Source organism: Camelina sativa, chromosome 5 (genome assembly GCF_000633955.1).
Source record: "Camelina sativa cultivar DH55 chromosome 5, Cs, whole genome shotgun sequence".
NCBI lineage: Eukaryota > Viridiplantae > Streptophyta > Magnoliopsida > Brassicales > Brassicaceae > Camelina > Camelina sativa.
The window spans coordinates 15,219,573-15,238,212 of record NC_025689.1 but is presented as its reverse complement, the minus strand read 5'-3'; the positions used below and the strand labels follow the sequence as shown (position 1 = coordinate 15,238,212).

General features: G+C 37.9%; 1 non-coding gene across 50 annotated transcripts in view; it reads right to left on the bottom strand.

Annotated features, from left to right (window-relative positions):
* Positions 7 to 18,640, bottom strand: part of LOC104786960 — a 32,659-nt gene continuing 14,025 nt past the window's right edge. For 9 of the 50 annotated variants that reach the window (XR_002038101.1, XR_002038097.1, XR_002038091.1 and 6 more), the window contains 57 exons: positions 14,440 to 14,549; positions 14,110 to 14,299; positions 13,848 to 14,000; positions 13,669 to 13,744; positions 13,514 to 13,586; positions 13,164 to 13,406; positions 12,993 to 13,081; positions 12,717 to 12,840; positions 12,499 to 12,604; positions 12,229 to 12,391; positions 12,037 to 12,138; positions 11,748 to 11,928; positions 11,570 to 11,687; positions 11,404 to 11,473; positions 11,213 to 11,253; positions 11,089 to 11,113; positions 10,869 to 10,993; positions 10,583 to 10,774; positions 10,390 to 10,490; positions 10,231 to 10,289; positions 9,952 to 10,112; positions 9,438 to 9,861; positions 9,266 to 9,356; positions 9,123 to 9,186; positions 8,869 to 8,972; positions 8,273 to 8,744; positions 8,025 to 8,160; positions 7,803 to 7,920; positions 7,637 to 7,708; positions 7,446 to 7,547; positions 7,310 to 7,342; positions 7,004 to 7,118; positions 6,791 to 6,890; positions 6,500 to 6,549; positions 6,224 to 6,338; positions 5,876 to 6,147; positions 5,747 to 5,810; positions 5,582 to 5,646; positions 5,413 to 5,460; positions 5,231 to 5,308; positions 5,118 to 5,142; positions 4,918 to 5,033; positions 4,627 to 4,704; positions 4,455 to 4,504; positions 4,108 to 4,209; positions 3,972 to 4,023; positions 3,761 to 3,834; positions 3,073 to 3,679; positions 2,895 to 2,967; positions 2,731 to 2,811; positions 2,562 to 2,625; positions 2,317 to 2,392; positions 2,125 to 2,183; positions 1,839 to 1,993; positions 1,356 to 1,739; positions 621 to 1,249; positions 267 to 514 (listed from right to left, as the gene is read on the bottom strand). This is a non-coding gene — a transcript (uncharacterized LOC104786960). Of the gene's footprint in view, positions 195 to 266; positions 515 to 620; positions 1,250 to 1,355; positions 1,740 to 1,838; positions 1,997 to 2,124; positions 2,184 to 2,316; positions 2,482 to 2,561; positions 2,626 to 2,730; positions 2,812 to 2,894; positions 2,968 to 3,072; positions 3,680 to 3,760; positions 3,835 to 3,971; positions 4,024 to 4,107; positions 4,210 to 4,454; positions 4,505 to 4,626; positions 4,705 to 4,782; positions 4,825 to 4,917; positions 5,034 to 5,117; positions 5,143 to 5,230; positions 5,309 to 5,412; positions 5,461 to 5,581; positions 5,647 to 5,746; positions 5,811 to 5,875; positions 6,166 to 6,223; positions 6,339 to 6,499; positions 6,550 to 6,790; positions 6,891 to 7,003; positions 7,119 to 7,309; positions 7,366 to 7,445; positions 7,548 to 7,636; positions 7,709 to 7,802; positions 7,921 to 8,024; positions 8,161 to 8,272; positions 8,745 to 8,868; positions 8,973 to 9,122; positions 9,187 to 9,265; positions 9,357 to 9,437; positions 9,862 to 9,951; positions 10,113 to 10,230; positions 10,290 to 10,389; positions 10,491 to 10,582; positions 10,775 to 10,868; positions 10,994 to 11,088; positions 11,114 to 11,208; positions 11,254 to 11,403; positions 11,474 to 11,569; positions 11,688 to 11,747; positions 11,929 to 12,036; positions 12,139 to 12,228; positions 12,392 to 12,498; positions 12,605 to 12,716; positions 12,841 to 12,992; positions 13,082 to 13,163; positions 13,407 to 13,513; positions 13,587 to 13,668; positions 13,745 to 13,847; positions 14,001 to 14,109; positions 14,300 to 14,439; positions 14,550 to 14,646; positions 14,727 to 14,825; positions 14,876 to 14,976; positions 15,134 to 15,261; positions 15,321 to 15,473; positions 15,565 to 15,678; positions 15,725 to 15,803; positions 15,868 to 15,972; positions 16,054 to 16,136; positions 16,210 to 16,314; positions 16,416 to 16,869; positions 16,922 to 17,002; positions 17,077 to 17,213; positions 17,266 to 17,349; positions 17,452 to 17,696; positions 17,747 to 17,868; positions 17,947 to 18,024; positions 18,067 to 18,159; positions 18,276 to 18,359; positions 18,385 to 18,472; positions 18,602 to 18,640 lie in introns of those variants that run through there. The other 41 variants (XR_002038123.1, XR_002038116.1, XR_002038117.1 and 38 more) reach the window with 41 other exon arrangements.

The window sequence follows — 18,640 nt, the reverse complement described above, 5'->3', positions numbered from 1 at the left end:
GCCAACATCACTAGGAAGATCAGCGACATTACTGTTAACTGAAAATTAACAGAATTAAAAATCGCATGAACATAATAAAAAAGCCTTGAATGATCAATTTAGAAACCAAACTCTAGAAGAGCAACATGAGTAAGAGAGTGACAACGATCAGTCAAAGCCATCACCGATCAATCGCAGGATCATCGTCCACAAATCTAAACCAACAAAACAAAAACGACATTATGTAACTAGAAATAAGACAAACCACCGAACCAAAGTGACAATAAAGAAGCAAATAGAGATGAGTTTAGAGCAAGGAACCAATGAGAACGCTTGAAGACAATAACATTGATTAGAAACGTGATGATTGGATCATGGTTTGCTTCCAAAAAAGAAACGTAAGGAACAAACAAAACAAAAAAAAGAAGTTAAAGACGTGTTAAGAGGAAGAACAAAACCATTTGAAGAAGTAGCACAGAGAAGAAACGTGTCCATCAAAGCCATCACTCTCATCGATAAAAGCATCATCCGAAACCTGAAACAACATAACAACAAGTAGTTAGCATGAACATACATAAAGCTACCTATGCAATTTGGAAACCAAACCCTAAAAAAAAATCAGTTAAGAGGAAGAAGACTACCTGAAGATGTAGCGCAGAGAAGACAAAAACGATCCATCAAAACCATCACCAGCCGATCAAAGCATCCTCCTCCACTAAAATATAGGGTCTTAGGCTTAAAAGTTAAAACATGCAGGCCAACATCACTAGGAAGATCAGCGACATTACTGTTAACTGAAAATTAACAGAATTAAAAATCGCATGAACATAATAAAAAAGCCTTGAATGATCAATTTAGAAACCAAACTCTAGAAGAGCAACATGAGTAAGAGAGTGACAACGATCAGTCAAAGCCATCACCGATCAATCGCAGGATCATCGTCCACAAATCTAAACCAACAAAACAAAAACGACATTATGTAACTAGAAATAAGACAAACCACCGAACCAAAGTGACAATAAAGAAGCAAATAGAGATGAGTTTAGAGCAAGGAACCAATGAGAACGCTTGAAGACAATAACATTGATTAGAAACGTGATGATTGGATCATGGTTTGCTTCCAAAAAAGAAACGTAAGGAACAAACAAAACAAAAAAAAGAAGTTAAAGACGTGTTAAGAGGAAGAACAAAACCATTTGAAGAAGTAGCACAGAGAAGAAACGTGTCCATCAAAGCCATCACTCTCATCGATAAAAGCATCATCCGAAACCTGAAACAACATAACAACAAGTAATTAGCATGAACATACATAAAGCTACCTATGCAATTTGGAAACCAAACCCTAAAAAAAAATCAGTTAAGAGGAAGAAGACTACCTGAAGATGTAGCGCAGAGAAGACAAAAACGATCCATCAAAACCATCACCAGCCGATCAAAGCATCCTCCTCCACCAAAATATAGGGTCTTAGGCTTAAAAGTTAAAACATGCAGGCCAACATCACTAGGAAGATCAGCGACATTACTGCTAACTGGAAATTTAAATAACATAGCAAAATAATGTTGTAAGACTCCCGAATGGCACAGTCCAAATCTCAGGACTGATTGCAACAGATTTGGGAGGGAAAACGGAATGAATACCTGAATTTGTCCAGCCTTTTGCATGAGAGGATAAGATAGAAGAACCAATACACAAAAAAAAAAGATACATACCTTTCTCTGACTTGTTTGCTCTCTCGTCGCCATTATAATGCTTCAAAGTTCTGAGAATCAGAAGACAAGAAATTTCAAATCACACACCACAACTCAGTAACAAAAAAAAGAATCATGGAGATTTAGAAGAAGAAGGAATGAGGAGGTACTTCTAATCAATACCAAAGCTCAGTCCTGACTCCTTTGTTCCGTTTTGATTTCAGACAAAGGGGAAGGAAGGAGAAGAATATGGGCTGCCAACTAACACCGAAAGCACAATTCCTAGAATTTTCAGAACACTGTCGTTTCAAGCCAGAACGATTATCTTCTTCATCATTAACGAGTCACGACACGACCAAAGGTAACAACCGAGCAGAGGTTAGAGTGATGAAAGTGAAGAGTTCTCTAAGGAAAGTAAATCTTAACAAAGAAGGACAAGAGAACAAACAAACCAACCTTGGATCGTGGGAGAAATCTCCTTCAAGATAGGGGTCATTGCTTGGCTGGCTCAGAACCTATGAGAGAGATAGCAAACAAAATCATCAGGTGATAGAAGCTAAGAAGACGAGGATATATAAAGATCAATTGGGCTCAAAGTGCTAGATCTCCATAGACACATCATGACAGCTCAACCAAACCACACATTACCGTCCTGAAAACATACTCCTTTCAGTGCTAAACCTTCATGCTTTCGTACGTCCTTGAAAAAATATGATTCATCGTCCTGTTTGGAACAGACACAAACCTGTTTCCTCGTTTCACCACCCAAAGGCCAAAAGAAAGAAACAACAAACCCATCCAATTTATGCATACCTGCAAAACGAAACATAAACCTGAGATTCTTGTTACACTATTGATAAAAATAAACAGAAGAAAATAAAACACAATTGTACCTGCTTCTTGACTACCTCTCTTCACAGGCCGTGACTCCATTTGGCTCTCTTCATAGGCCATAATCTGCGATCAAAAGCAAGTTGCTGACTTGAAAGATTGGCAAATTAAAGTGAAGGAGTAAGGAAGACGTATTAAGTCAAAGACACCTATACAGTTTGATGTTGTTACCTTTTTTGGTTCTGAATTTTCTTCACTCTTCAAACCCATAAGCTTACCTTTTTTGGTTCTGAATCAGTTTGATGTTGTTAACTTTTGGTTATTAGTGAGTATGTAGTAAAACAACCAACCAAATTGGAGGAAGCGGACAAGGGAAGACAAAGACATATAAATACCTTCTAATCAGTTTAATGTTGTTAGTTACTGAGTCAAATACATCATCGTCCTGGTTAGAACACGAACACAGACCTGTTTTGTTTCACCAAAAAGAAAGAAACAAACCCATTAAAGAACAAAAACTCGACTCACTCTATAAAAGCGGCCAAGGGAAAGACAAAAGACCAATTTGATTACCATTATAATCATACCCTCTCGCTCACTCGCTGTCTGTCTCGCTCTTTCTGGTTGGAACTAATTGTAACCAAGTGAAGAGCCTTTCTGGTTGGAACTATACACTTTGATGAAAGGGCATTAGTTCTTTTTTATTTGTTCTTTAGGACGGAAAGACGGTTTTTTTTTTAAATCCACTAATCATAAAAACATTAGAAGTGATACACACGTATCGCTTATATAACCTCCAAGTCTGCTCAACACCTCAATGAGGTTTGTTTCCTCTATTCATAAATCTAATCTGATGCACACTGTAGCGTAAATCTGAGGTTCTGTGTGTTTCAGGTGGATACAGTGAAGGAGCCAAATTAGACAATGGGGATGAAATGATACACTTTGGTTTCTCTTCATTCGAATTCCAATTTTCTGGCTAATTCGTTAAAAGTAAAAGCTTTTGATCGAATAACCGGTTTGATACTATTTGTTAGTTGGACAGTTAAATTATTTGTCGTTCAATGCCTTCTGATGATTTCTTTTTTTCTTCTTAATTTACTCATTGTGTAAAATATATAGATATACCTGAGAGCAGATGCCACGACTCCTTCAAACACGAAAGAGAACGGTGTAGTACCTACAAAACGCGCAACATTAGGTATTTGTGAGTAGTATATTCATGTGAAATGTTACTTTAAAAGAGATATATGCTTCTTACCTTACTTCGGTTCGACCATAGTAGTCCAGCAAGACCCCACTGTGAGCATCAACACTTGGTCACGGGTTCTTCACCTAAAACAAGCCATCATAGCATTTGTATATAACTTCGAAATGATCGGCAAAGGAGTTCTCAAGCCTTGTCATACTTTCAACGTAATCCATTACATGAAACGATCCCCCTGTTATTCTAGAAATGATAGAGATACTACCTTTTCAAGCTCGGTGAGAACAGGGTGGCCCAACTTCGTAAAGCTTTGACACCTACAGAGTAGGAAAGATTTGTAAGCCACTGGACATTGATCGAATTTTGAGAGCAGAGCAGAATAGAAGGAAAAAGGAAAGTACCAGCTGGGAAAAGAGCGTCATCAGGTAAATGCTTCAAGGCAAACTCTCTTTTGCCCTTGGAACAGTTTTGCGCAGAAGATGGTGTCCATATCCTAGAACAACCTGCAGACAAATCATGATGAGGTCAATAGAGATATTTAGTAGACTCGTAACATTACAACATTAACTAGAAGAAGGGAAAAAAAAATCTCTTATGGCGGTGTTAGTTACTAGAAGCTATGAGACTGGTAGACCAAACTTTGACGTTACTAAAATGAGGACACATAACAAGATTTTAAATCACTTTCGCATGCTCAATTTGTTTGAAACTTTCATCAGTCATGTACAGGTAGAGGAATTGTTTGCACCATAATCCAAAGATATATCTGAGGGGATGGAATCACCATTCTTGTACATCCTGCAATGATTGAGTGGAAAGTTAGATACAAAAATAGAAGTAAAAGTACACTATCAGTACCGAAAACTCAGAAGCTACAAGAAACATGAAAAAGATTACAAAAATATATATTCTTCACTAACCTCCGATAAACATACGCAGCTACAACAGGAACACGAGCAATCAGGTCGAGACAATCCTCATATGTTGGCTCCTAGAACCTGGACAAAAAGATTTTTGTTATGATACCAGCTACTACGAAACGCTATCAATAACTAAACCAGAAACTTGAAACGCACACTTTGACTTGTAAATTCCATTTTCATATGCCCTTTGGAACTCTTTAACCCATCTCACAACAAAAACAAGCAAACAACTATAAGAGTAAAGAGAACCACATAATTGTTTACTTAATAGCAAAAAAACGGAATTACCCATTCAATGCACCACCTGAGAGCACACAAAATGAAAGTCCCTTAATCGGTCAAGTCTTGGCTTGGCTTGAACAGCTTGTAGCTATCAACCATGGAGAGACCACGATTGAGCTTCCCTGCAGAAAAAAAAAACAGAACGCACAAGTGTTTGATGTGAGTTGATAAGTTTAGATGAAATGTCTGAGAGAGGCTCCTCTCACCGCCACGTACATTGTAGTCAAGCATCTGCAAAGAGAGGCACCAAATCAGCAGAAACGAAATGATCAAAGATTCTGATTCAAATTAAAAATGAAAGTGATTCGAGGGAATATACTCATTCAAGCCACTGGCAGGAGTCGTGAGTGAACTCAAATTAAGGATCTTGAAGCAGGTCAGAGCAATACTCGTTTCCCTGCAGTTAGTGAGACAATCAACAGATGAAAACACCTATTACAAGAGAGGAACGTGAGACCACATTTGGGTGTCAGAATACTAAACTACACCACTTCAGTATACCTTTTTGTTCACAGGGCTACAAGCCTCCTTAGTTCAGTATAGTGAGGCCTCCAATCATTATTTTGCAGGAAAACAGAGGCATATTAGATGGCATGAAAGCAAGTGTTCTATGCATACAAACAACTTTTCTAGGGGTGAAAAGAAGCATAATACTTGATTAAAAACTTACGGTGAAGCTATTGAAGATGTTTATGGATGTTTGTTAGCCCTTTCCATTGCTTGAAGATTAAATTCCTGCAACAGTAAGAAATGAGATCCTTGCAGATTCATTAAACGGTTTCATTAAGCTATGAGTATGTTAAAGTCTTGATACTCCCAGATGAAGGGTATTTACCAGAAAACTCTAGCAGATGTGGTGTACTTCTTTGTGGTGCAGGCAAAGCTGGAGCTGTCGAGATCTGCACTAAGTCACAGAAAGCAATTAGGTTTCGTCTAGTTATCTAGTTCTGAAGTACAAATATACCTCGGTGAACCTAGATGCACTGCCTTCCTACTATCTGTCTTTTCACAGGTCGAGCTCGGGAAACTTGGGTGTTAAAAAGACTTTGTCTTGTCTTGTGGAGCGGAGTTGCTAGATACTAAATACTTTTGAGGAATCATTTAAGATAGGAACCTTTACCTGGCCATGAACATGATCGACTGGAATGTCAAAGTATCCCATAGACTGTCCAGAGTGAAGATCACAAGCAAGGACACGGTCTGCACCAAGCTGTGTTATATTTGCTACAAGCTTAGCTGCAATAGATTCACGTCCTTGAGGAATCATATAAAAAGTCTGTTAGCCATCAACGAGAAAGTAACATTCCCTTACACTCTCTTGCAGCTGAGCTTAAATCTCAGCATCACCAAAACGTTTAATCTTGATTTTCCCAAGCTCCAAACCCATATAGCAAGAAATATTCTGACTTGAGTTTCATCATATGGTCCTGAAATTGGGGAAATCTTATGAGGAAAGAGGGAACTAGAAAAGAAAAATATATTCGTTGAATCGTTGGAAGTAGCATTTAAGAACAATCTCAACCATCAGAACAAATACTTAACAACTTCATTTTTAAAAACATTTATACAAACGGGGGTCTACACTAACCTGCTGTTCCATAATTAACTCTTGCAGCTGCGACTTTAGGTCCTGCATTGCTACCATTTAAACGAAATAAACAAACAATCCCACAACCAGCACTTCCAGAAGCAATATTAAGAAGGAAAACACAAACCAATCTTTCAAACAGACTTTTGCATACATCAAATTCAAATATCAAGTTTAGTAAGCATTTGGATCTAGCTTGAGACATAAATGAATAAAAGCTGAAAACTAAATGATCACATGCGGTGACACGGAAATATAATATGTGCAGATAGATAGAGAATTATAACTCACCTTCTGTGTCAATCATGTCGTCCACCATTACAGACTTATAACTCACCTGCAATGTCAAATCTGCAACAAGGTTGGCTGCAACAGATTCACGTCCTTGAGCCTGCAAAAAATTGTAGAATAAAAGTCATATAAAAAGTCTGTTAGCCATCAACGAGAAACTAAATGGGGCCACAAGAATGAAACAATTGACAAACTCATATAACATCCCCTTACACTCTCTTGCAGCTGAGCATAGATCCCAGCATCAGCAAAACGTTTAATCTTGATTCTCCCAAGCTCTATACCCAGATAGAAAGAAATATTCTGACTTGAGTGTCGTCAGACGGTCCTGAAATTGGAAAAAAAAACTTATGAGGAAAGAGGGAACTAGAAAAGCAATATCAAAAAAGGAAAAAGCAAACTATTCTTTGAAGCAGACTTTTACTATGCAGACATCAAATTCAAATATCAAGTTTACTACACAGTTGGATCAAGCTTGAGACATATATAAAAGCTAAAACATGATCACATTATAGCTACCTTCCCTTTAGCATCACCTGATAAGTTCATTACCTACAACATCGGAGTAAGAGGTACTATATAGATAAGAACAAATTAGAATTGGAAACTCAAAATATTCAGTAACTTTAAGTGGAACAAAACCAAAGTGTCAAACCTTGGAAAGTGCATAACTGATAACAATTTTCCCACAGCCAGAAGCACCAGGAATGGCGCAGGTTCCACCACAAACTGAAGGGGAAAGGGCATCAAGGACACGCTGACAACAGGAAAAGAAAGCAATCAACAACACACATCTTTAATTGACTATCTTGGTTGTAAAAAAAAATATATTAATTGAGTAATTACCTGCCCAGTAAGTAGAGGAGTATCAGCACCAAGCTTTGAAGCAACTGGCCAAGGCATACGTACAAGCCAGCTCTGACATATTATCAACCAAACAAATTTAATAAGTGAACCAAATAGCTTAAAAAAATTAGGCTTGCAAGTAGGAAAATTATAGATTCATGCAAACCTGAAGCATTGTGAAAGATTATGGGACGAGCCCTCGCGCGACACTACCAACATGAAGTGAAACTACCACCAAATCATCAGAGAGTATGGCCTTATTAATTGTAATGAAGTATCACAGGCTGTTCATGAATAATAAAGTAGAAAAAGAAGTAGCGATAAGAAAATACATAGTCAGAAAAGGGGAAGTCAATGCTATGAGGAATCAAAAGATAGGAAACTTTACCTGGCCATAAACATGATCAAAGTAGCCCATAGACTGTCTCGGACGGATTGAAGATGACAAGCAAGGACACGGCCTGCACCAGACTGTGTTGTTATCAAATTGGCCACAAGCTTGGTTAACGTCCTTGAGACAAAAACTTCCGTATAATGTATTATACATCAGTATGTTATGTATGCACACATATAGTATAACAGTTCCAATGAAAAAGAAAAAAAAGGCAGAACAGTTTTTTATGTCTAGTACGTTACCTCGTCGCCGTATAATGTTGTAAAAAGCATGAGGAGACACAGAACCATCAGATGTTCTTCCTCCAAAACCCCAGGCAGGAAATCGAATCATGAAACTGGACTGGATGAGAAAAAAATAGAGAACAAATTATGTTAAAGCTCAGATCCTCACTCCTCAAGTCCTCCGTTCCGTTTTGTTTTCAGGCAAGGGGGATGGAAGGAGACGATGCTCCAAAACGACAGCGTCTCATCAACTAATGGACCCTAAAAGAAGAAATAAAGAATTATGGTGGGCCAACTAACACCAGAGCCCAATTCCCATAATTCTTAAACCGAGCCCAGTGTTAAGACTTATGAGTAAGACCAAAACCCGTTAAGAAGACGTTAGCACGGAGAAGAAGCGTTTCCATCAAAACCCCTGAAGACGTTAGAGCGGAGAAGAAGCGTTTCCATCAAAGCATGATCCCATAAAAGACATCAAACGATCCAAAACCTGAAATAAAGTACATACCGACAATAAAAATCACACCATCCTTAGCTGATCAAAGCAACCTATGCGCAATATTTTAAAACCAAACCCTATAAAAACATCAATTAGTATAGGTGAACATATATACCTCACCAAAAATAGCCATTAGTATAGATGTGAAGTAACCAGAAACTCGAAGTTATATACTCTCAAACCATCCTTCCCTCCAACAAGGTCCTTAACCTCCACGATCTAACACAAGCAAAGAAAAACATTAGCTGATCTGTGTGATCAGTAAGAATATAACAAAGAGGCAACAGGGAGCAACGACAGAACAAAGGTTAACTTGTGGTTGTAATGGAAACGGATGGTAATACAAAGATGTAGCACAGAAGAAGAAACCTTAAAAAGATGACAGACCAAAGGTAAGATTTTATCACATCAGTCCTCCCAGTGCCTTCACGATCTGCATCAAAGACAAATAAATTTTCGTTAAAAAGACATATTAAACCGATAGGCAAAAAGGTGTAAAGATGCGAGGCAACCTGAAAGTTAAAACTCATAAATCAAACGCTCCCACAATGTTTGTTTTTTTCTCTTTGAACCTCCCACACAGTAATCCTAGGTCCTCATGATCTGCATCAAAGAGAGATAGAGGTGTTTTTTCACTTTATATAGAAAGAAACAGAAAAAATAGGTTAAGTGGAAGAAGACTACCTGAAGATGTACCGCAGAGAGGACAAATACAAGCCATCAAAACAGTCACCAACCAATCAAAGCATCCTTCTCCACAATCTAAAATTAACAGAGCCAAGTAGAGTTAAAAATCGCATGAACATAATAAAAAAGCCTTGAATGATCAATTTAGAAACCAAATTCTAGAAGAGCAACAAGAGTAAGAGAGTGACAACGATAAGTCAAAGCCATCACCGATCAATCGCAGGATCATCCTCCACAAATCTAAACCAACAAAACAAAAACGACATTATGTAACCAGAAGATAAGACAAAACCACCGAACCAAAGTGACAATAAAGAAGCAAATAGAGATGAGTTTAGAGCAAGGAACCCATGAGAACGATTGAAGACAATAACATGGTTTAGAAACGTGATGATTGGATCATGGTTTGCTTCCAAAAGACCTGCAAAACAAAGAAAGAAACGTAAGGAACAAACAAAACAAAAAAAAAAAGAATCATAGGGATTTAGAAGAAGAAGAAATAAGGAGGTACCTCTAATCAATACCAAAGCTCAGTCCTGACTCCTCTCTGTTTCGTTTTGATTTCAGACTAAGCGGAAGGAAGAAGAAGAATATGGGCCGCAAAACTAACACCAAAAGCACAATTCCTAGAATTTTCAAAATACTGTCGTTTCAAGCCACAATGATCATCTTCTTCATCATTCACGAGTCACGACACGACCAGAGGTTAGAGTTAGCGATGAGGAAAGTGAAGAGTTCTCTAAGTAAAGTAAAATTCAACAAAGAAGGACAAGAGAACAAACAAACCAACCTTGGATCGTGGCAGAAATCTCCTCCAAGATAGTGGTAATTGCTTGGCTGGCTCGGAACCTATGAGAGAGATAGCAAACAAAATCATCAGGTGATAGATACTCAATGGAGAAGAGAAGAGGATTTTCCAATAATATAATAGAGAGGTCTGAGAACAAACCCTGGCCGAGTAATATTGGACCCATAGATAGATACTCTATCTGGAATAAGGAACCCAAGGCATTGAGGTTTGGAACCTCCATGAACCCTAATTCTCCATACCTACAGAAACATATTAAACCCAAAATCTCAGTCTCCATCTGAATTGTAAACAAAAGAAAAACAACAACTTTAAAAAGGAAAATTCGACTCACAATTCATGGATCTGTGGAGTCCAAGACCATCATCATCTTGCTCTCTCGTAGCCATTAGAACAATCTATTTATCATCTTGATCTCTGTATCTCTCTCTCACTCAACACCACAGTAACTGTGTAAAATCAGATTAAGGAGGAGACCAATTAATAAACGTACAACATACACCAGCAATTATTGTGTCTCCCTCGACTGCAAAACAAGTTGAATTCAGTGGAGCATCAAGATTAAAACCATATGAACACTTCAATAGATAGAGAGAGATGCATTCAAACAAACACATTACCATAGCTGATTGGGCTGGGAACTAGTCCCCAAGGACAATCTTTGTCAAGAGCTGGGACAGAAACACCCCGAGGGATGTACACATCACGGGACCGGATATTCTGGTAATAGTTCTTCAATGGCCTCCTGTGAGATATGAAACAAAAGAATCGTGAGAAACAAAAGAATCGTGAGAAGCCATCTTAAACCTGAAATCCATCGAAGATCATTTCCCAAAATACCTGGTCCAAGCTCCAGAGAAAGTGGCTGAAATAACAAGGGCAAAATATATGTTAGCTACAGATAAATAACCCTAGAAGAAAAAAAGAAAAAAAAAAGCCGAGACAATGAGGAGAACTCACGAACTTTGTGCGAACAGGCTCAATATCTGTTAATCCAGCTACTTCCTAGTAATATGATAAAAAAGGAAGTTGTTCAGTTAAGATAATAAGATATATTACTTGTACAGAAGCACAGATGCAAGTACTTGACAGATAAAAATAATTAAGGTAGTAGAGTAATTACAAAAAGAAGGACAAGAGAACAAACAAACAAACCTTGGATCGTGGCAGAATCTCCTTCAAGATAGGAGCCATTGCTTGGCTGCAGTGTTGACTGGCTCGTAACCTGAGAGAGCGAACAAAATCATAATACACATTAAAAACAAATTAGCTTATTGATTAAGTTTTGAGACATGTAGAAACAGAGAGATCCAGAAGAAACCTGTGGACGGTGAGATAAAGCCTCATGAGCTCTTTCATCTGAGTAGCTCATGTGTGAAAAAATTGCAGCATAGCCTAAGGAATCATCTAATGGAATGATGCTACCATCCTTGTACATCCTGCAATGTTAATTCATGAAACTAGAGGTCACAAAACACACAGAGCAGAGACATACAAACCTGGCACAGCCGCATGATGAGACAAGTCTTTTGACAGCGCCTTGCACTTTGCTCAGAGTAGTCTCTCACTCCTCACTCCTCAGTCGTCACTCCTAAAGTCCTCCGTTCCATTTTGTTTTCAGACAAGGGGATGGAAGGAGACGATACTCCAAAACGACAACGTCTCATCAACTAATGGACCCTAAAGAAGAAATAAAGAATTATGGTGGGCCAACTAACACCAACTAATTCCCATAATATCAAATAAAACAACAGATATGATAAAAGGTGTGTATAAATGCGAGGTAACCTGAAAGTTAAACTTAGAAATCAAACACACTCCCAGTCTCCCACAATGATTTTTCTTTCTCTTCGAACCTCCCACACAGTAATCCTGGTTCCTCATGATGATCTGCAACAAAGAGAGACAGAGATGTTTTTTTTGAAGATGTAGAAAGAAAAAAGAAAAACAAAAATCGGTTAAGAGGAAGAATACTATTACCTGAAGCTTTAGCCAAGAGCAGACCAGAAAGATCCATCATATAGAACCATCATCAATTGATCAAGAGAAGACTACCAGAGTGTACCTTTGGGAAGACTTGGTCTAAGACCTTCAAGGCAAACCTAGAATTCCAACCAGCATAACCACGAATAAGGATGTCAGCCTGTGAACATGCAATCAAAACACACATCAAGGTACCAATTTTATGAAGATAATGAATTCACATAGAAAAATAGTTTGACATCATAAATAAGGCTAAATCAGACATACATATATCAACATGGTGACACTACGAGAACACGAACAACCAGCACCATTATCAATTCCACTTCGTCTTGGCTATAAATTGCTTGGCTAGTGTTGGCTGGCGCCGAACCTGAGGGAGAGCGAGAGAGTGAACAAGATCATCAGGTGGAGAAGAGAAGGTCTGAGAACAAACCCTTACCGAAAAATAGGACATTGTAACAAAACCCCAGTGTAACACTCACCTGAAGACGTGTGAAGAGGAAGAAGAAAACCGTTTAAAGATGTAGCACAGACAAGAAGCGTGTCCATCAAAGCCATCACTCTCATCGATAAAAGTATCATCCACAAAAAAGTATCATCCACAAACTGAAACAACATAATAACAAGTAAATAGCATGAACATGTATATAGAGGTTTCAGCCTGGGATATAACAAAGGGAAAGAAGAGACCGTGAAAGAGGTAACATGGAGCAACAACAGATCATAAGGTGTAAAAAGGTGTAAAGATGCGAGGCAACCTGAAAGTTAAACTCAGAAATTAAACGCTCTCACAATCTTTGTTTTTTCTCTTTGAACCTCCCACACAGTAATCCTAGTTCCTCATGATCTGCATCAAAGAGAGACAGAGATGTTCTTTTCACTTTATATAGAAAGAAACAGAAAAAATCGGTTCAGTGGAAGAAGACTACCTGAAGATGTACCGCAGAGAGGACAAATACAAGCCATCAAAACCGTCACCAACTGATCAAAGCATCCTCCTCCACAATCTAAAATTAACAGAGCCAAGTAGAGTTAAAAATCGCATGAACATAATAAAAAAGCCTTGAATGATCAATTTAGAAACCAAACTCTAGAAGAGCAACATGAGTAAGAGAGTGACAACGATCAGTCAAAGCCATCACCGATCAATCGCAGGATCATTGTCCACAAATCTAAACCAACAAAACAAAAACGACATTATGTAACTAGAAATAAGACAAAACCACCGAACCAAAATGACAATAAAGAAGCAAATAGAGATGAGTTTAGAGCAAGGAACCAATGAGAACACTTGAAGACAATAACATGGATTAGAAACGTGATGTTTGGATCATGGTTTGCTTCCAAAATACCTGCAATATGAAGAAAGAAACGTAAGGAACAAACAAAACAAAAAAAAAGAAGTTAAAGACGTGTTAAGAGGAAGAACAAAACCCTTTGAAGAAGTAGCACAGAGAAGAAACGTGTCCATCAAAGCCATCACTCTCATCGATAAAAGCATCATCCGAAACTTGAAACAACATAACAAGTAATTAGCATGAACATACATAAAGCTACCTATGCAATTTGGAAACCAAACCCTAAAAAAAATCAGTTAAGAGGAAGAAGACTACCTGAAGATGTAGCGCAGAGAAGACAAAAACGATCCATCAAAACCATCACCAGCCGATCAAAGCATCCTCCTCCACTAAAATATAGGATCTTAGGCTTAAAAGTTAAAACATGCAGGCTAACATCACTAGGAAGATCAGCGACATTACTGTTAACTGAAAATTTAAATAACATAGCAAAATAATGTTGTAAGACTCCCGAATGGCACAGTCCAAATCTCAGGACTGATTGCAACAGATTTGGGAAGGAAAACGGAATGAATACCTGAATTTGTCCAGCCTTTTGCATGAGAGAATAAGATAGAAGAACCAACGCACTCTCACAATGGTTCCAACTTTATGAAGATAATGAATTCACATAGAAATATAATTTGAAATCATAAAATAAGGCTAAACCAGACATACGAGAACAGCAACAACCAGCATCATTATCAATTCCACTTCATCTCAGGTCCCTACAACAATAAAAGTCCCAGTTAAAGCAAATTGTTTTCAAAATTTAATATGAAGAGAAACACTGATCATTAACAAATTTCAAAGCAACACAAGGAACAAATAATAACACAAAATCATACAGGATGATATGAAATAAAACCTGGGGGTCTTCTTCTTCTTCTTCTTCTTCTTGGACGTTGGCTCATAAAATGGTGTCATTTATGGAATTAGTTGTTTATGCTCTCTACCTTCAATGATGATCTCCTTGACCTGATTCACAATATAATTAAACCATTAAATTGCAACTGTAACCAAAAATAAAAGCAAATTCATCGATCAAATCAGAAGAACCAGTTTATGTTGTTACCTTAAGCAAGCACGTTGGTGACGATTGTGTTCTGAATCAACGAGAGAAAGAGAGAGTCAAATAAATCAATCAAAGCCCACCTGTTCCACATAATCAAAAAGAAACAAACCTATATGTCCTAACTCAGTCAAAACCATATAGATTGATAAGAAGAACACACAAAAAAAAAAGATACATACCTCTTTCTGACTTGTTTGCTCTCTCGTCGCCATTATAATGCTTCAAAGTTCTGAGACTCAGAAGACAAGAAATTTCAAATCACACACCACAACTCAGTAACAAAAAAACAAGAATCATGGAGATTTAGAAGAAGAAGGAAAGAGGAGGTACTTCTAACCAATACCAAAGCTCAGTCCTGACTCCTTTGTTCCGTTTTGATTTCAGACAAAGGGGAATGAAGGAGAAGAATATGGGCTGCCAACTAACACCAAAAGCACAATTCCTAGAATTTTCAAAACACTGTCGTTCAAGCCAGAACGATCATCTTCTTCATCATTCACGAGTCACGACACGACCAAAGGTAACAACCGAGCAGAGGTTAGAGTGATGAAAGTGAAGATTTCTCTAAGTAAAGTAAATCTTAACAAAGAAGGACAAGAGAACAAACAAACCAACCTTGGATCGTGGCAGAAATCTCCTTCAAGATAGGGGTCATTGCTTGGCTGGCTCAGAACCTATGAGAGAGATAGCAAACAAAATCATCAGGTGATAGAAGCTAAGAAGACGAGGATATATAAAGATCAATTGGGCTCAAAGTGCTAGATCTCCATAGACACATCATGACAGCTCAACCAAACCACACATTACCGTCCTGACAACATACTTACCAGATAAGCCCCCTTTCAGTGCTAAACCTTCATGCTTTCGTACGTCCTTGAAAAAATATGATTCATCGTCCTGTTTGGAACAGACACAAACCTGTTTCCTCGTTTCACCACCCAAAGGCCAAAAGAAAGAAACAACAAACCCATTAGGTTATGAATAAATAAAAAAGCAAAAAGTTTGAGGAAGTGGACAAGGGAAGACAAAGACCTATAGTTAGCTTCAAGCTTTTCAAACACATCCAATTTATGCATACCTGCAAAACAAAACATAAACCTGAGATTCTTGTTACACTATTGATAAAAATAAACAGAAGAAAATAAAACACAATGTACCTGCTTCTTGACTACCTCTCTTCACAGGCCGTAACTCCATTTGGCTCTCTTCATAGGCCAGAATCTGCGATTAAAAGCAAGTTGCTGACTTAAAAGATTGGCAGATTAAAGTGAAGGAGAAAGGAAGACGTATTGAGTCAAAGACACCTATACAGTTTGATGTTGTTACCTTTTTTGGTTCTGAATTTTCTTCACTCTTCAAACCCATAAGCTTACCTTTTTTGGTTCTGAATCAGTTTGATGTTGTTAACTTTTGGTTATTATTGAGTATGAAGTAAAACAACCAACCAGATTGGAGGAAGCGGACAAGGGAAGACAAAGACATATAAATACCTTCTAATCAGTTTAATGTTGTTAGTTACTGAGTCAAATACATCATCGTCCTGGTTAGAACACGAACACAGACCTGTTTTGTTTCACCAAAAAGAAAGAAACAAACCCATTAAAGAACAAAAACTCGACTCACTCTATAAAAGCGGCCAAGGGAAAGACAAAAGACCAATTTGATTACCATTATAATCATACCCTCTCGCTCGCTCGCTGTCTGTCTCGCTCTTTCTGGTTGGAACTGATTATAACCAAGTGAAGAGCCTTTCTGGTTGGAACTATACACTTTGATGAAAGGGCATTAGTTCTTTTTATTTTGTTCTTTAGGACGGAAAGACGGTTTTTTTTTTAAATCCACTAATCATAAAAACATTAGAAGTGATACACACGTATCGCTTATATAACCTCCAAGTCTGCTCAACACCTCAATGAGGTTTGTTTCCTCTATTCATAAATCTAATCTGATGCACACTGTAGCGTAAATCTGAGGTTCTGTGTGTTTCAGGTGGATACAGTGAAGGAGCCAAATTAGACAATGGGGATGAAATGATACACTTTGGTTTCTCTTCATTCGAATTCCAATTTTCTGGCTAATTCGTTAAAAGCAAAAGCTTTTGATCGAATAACCGGTTTGATACTATTTGTTAGTTGGACAGTTAAATTATTTGTCGTTCAATGCCTTCTGATGATTTCTTTTTTTCTTCTTAATTTACTCATTGTGTAAAATATATAGATATACCTGAGAGCAGATGCCACGACTCCTTCAAACACGAAAGAGAACGGTGTAGTACCTACAAAACGCGCAACATTAGGTATTTGTGAGTAGTATATTCATGTGAAATGTTACTTTAAAAGAGATATATGCTTCTTACCTTACTTCGGTTCGACCATAGTAGTCCAGCAAGACCCCACTGTGAGCATCAACACTTGGTCACGGGTTCTTCACCTAAAACAAGCCATCATAGCATTTGTATTTAAATTCAAAATGATCGGCAAAGGAGTTCTCAAGCCTTGTCATACTTTCAACGTAATCCATTACATGAAACGATCCCCCTGTTATTCTAGAAATGATAGAGATACTACCTTTTCAAGCTCGGTGAGAACAGGGTGGCCCAACTTCGTAAAGCTTTGACACCTACAGAGTAGGAAAGATTTGTAAGCCACTGGACATTGATCGAATTTTGAGAGCAGAGCAGAATAGAAGGAAAAAGGAAAGTACCAGCTGGGAAAAGAGCGTCATCAGGTAAATGCTTCAAGGCAAACTCTCTTTTGCCCTTGGAACAGTTTTGCGCAGAAGATGGTGTCCATATCCTAGAACAACCTGCAGACAAATCATGATGAGGTCAATAGAGATATTTAGTAGACTCGTAACATTACAACATTAACTAGAAGAAGGGAAAAAAAAATCTCTTATGGCGGTGTTAGTTACTAGAAGCTATGAGACTGGTAGACCAAACTTTGACGTTACTAAAATGAGGACACATAACAAGATTTTAAATCACTTTCGCATGCTCAATTTGTTTGAAACTTTCATCAGTCATGTACAGGTAGAGGAATTGTTTGCACCATAATCCAAAGATATATCTGAGGGGATGGAATCACCATTCTTGTACATCCTGCAATGATTGAGTGGAAAGTTAGATACAAAAATAGAAGTAAAAGTACACTATCAGTACCGAAAACTCAGAAGCTACAAGAAACATGAAAAAGATTACAAAAATATATATTCTTCACTAACCTCCGATAAACATACGCAGCTACAACAGGAACACGAGCAATCAGGTCGAGACAATCCTCATATGTTGGCTCCTAGAACCTGGACAAAAAGATTTTTGTTATGATACCAGCTACTACGAAACGCTATCAATAACTAAACCAGAAACTTGAAACGCACACTTTGACTTGTAAATTCCATTTTCATATGCCCTTTGGAACTCTTTAACCCATCTCACAACAAAAACAAGCAAACAACTATAAGAGTAAAGAGAACCACATAATTGTTTACTTAATAGCAAAAAAACGGAATTACCCATTCAATGCACCACCTGAGAGCACACAAAATGAAAGTCCCTTAATCGGTCAAGTCTTGGCTTGGCTTGAACAGCTTGTAGCTATCAACCATGGAGAGACCACGATTGAGCTTCCCTGCAGAAAAAAAAAACAGAACGCACAAGTGTTTGATGTGAGTTGATAAGTTTAGATGAAATGTCTGAGAGAGGCTCCTCTCACCGCCACGTACATTGTAGTCAAGCATCTGCAAAGAGAGGCACCAAATCAGCAGAAACGAAATGATCAAAGATTCTGATTCAAATTAAAAATGAAAGTGATTCGAGGGAATATACTCATTCAAGCCACTGGCAGGAGTCGTGAGTGAATTCAAATTAAGGATCTTGAAGCAGGTCAGAGCAATACTCGTTTCCCTGCAGTTAGTGAGACAATCAACAGATGAAAAACACCTATTACAAGAGAGAAACGTGAGATCACATTTGGGTGTCAGAATACTAAACTAC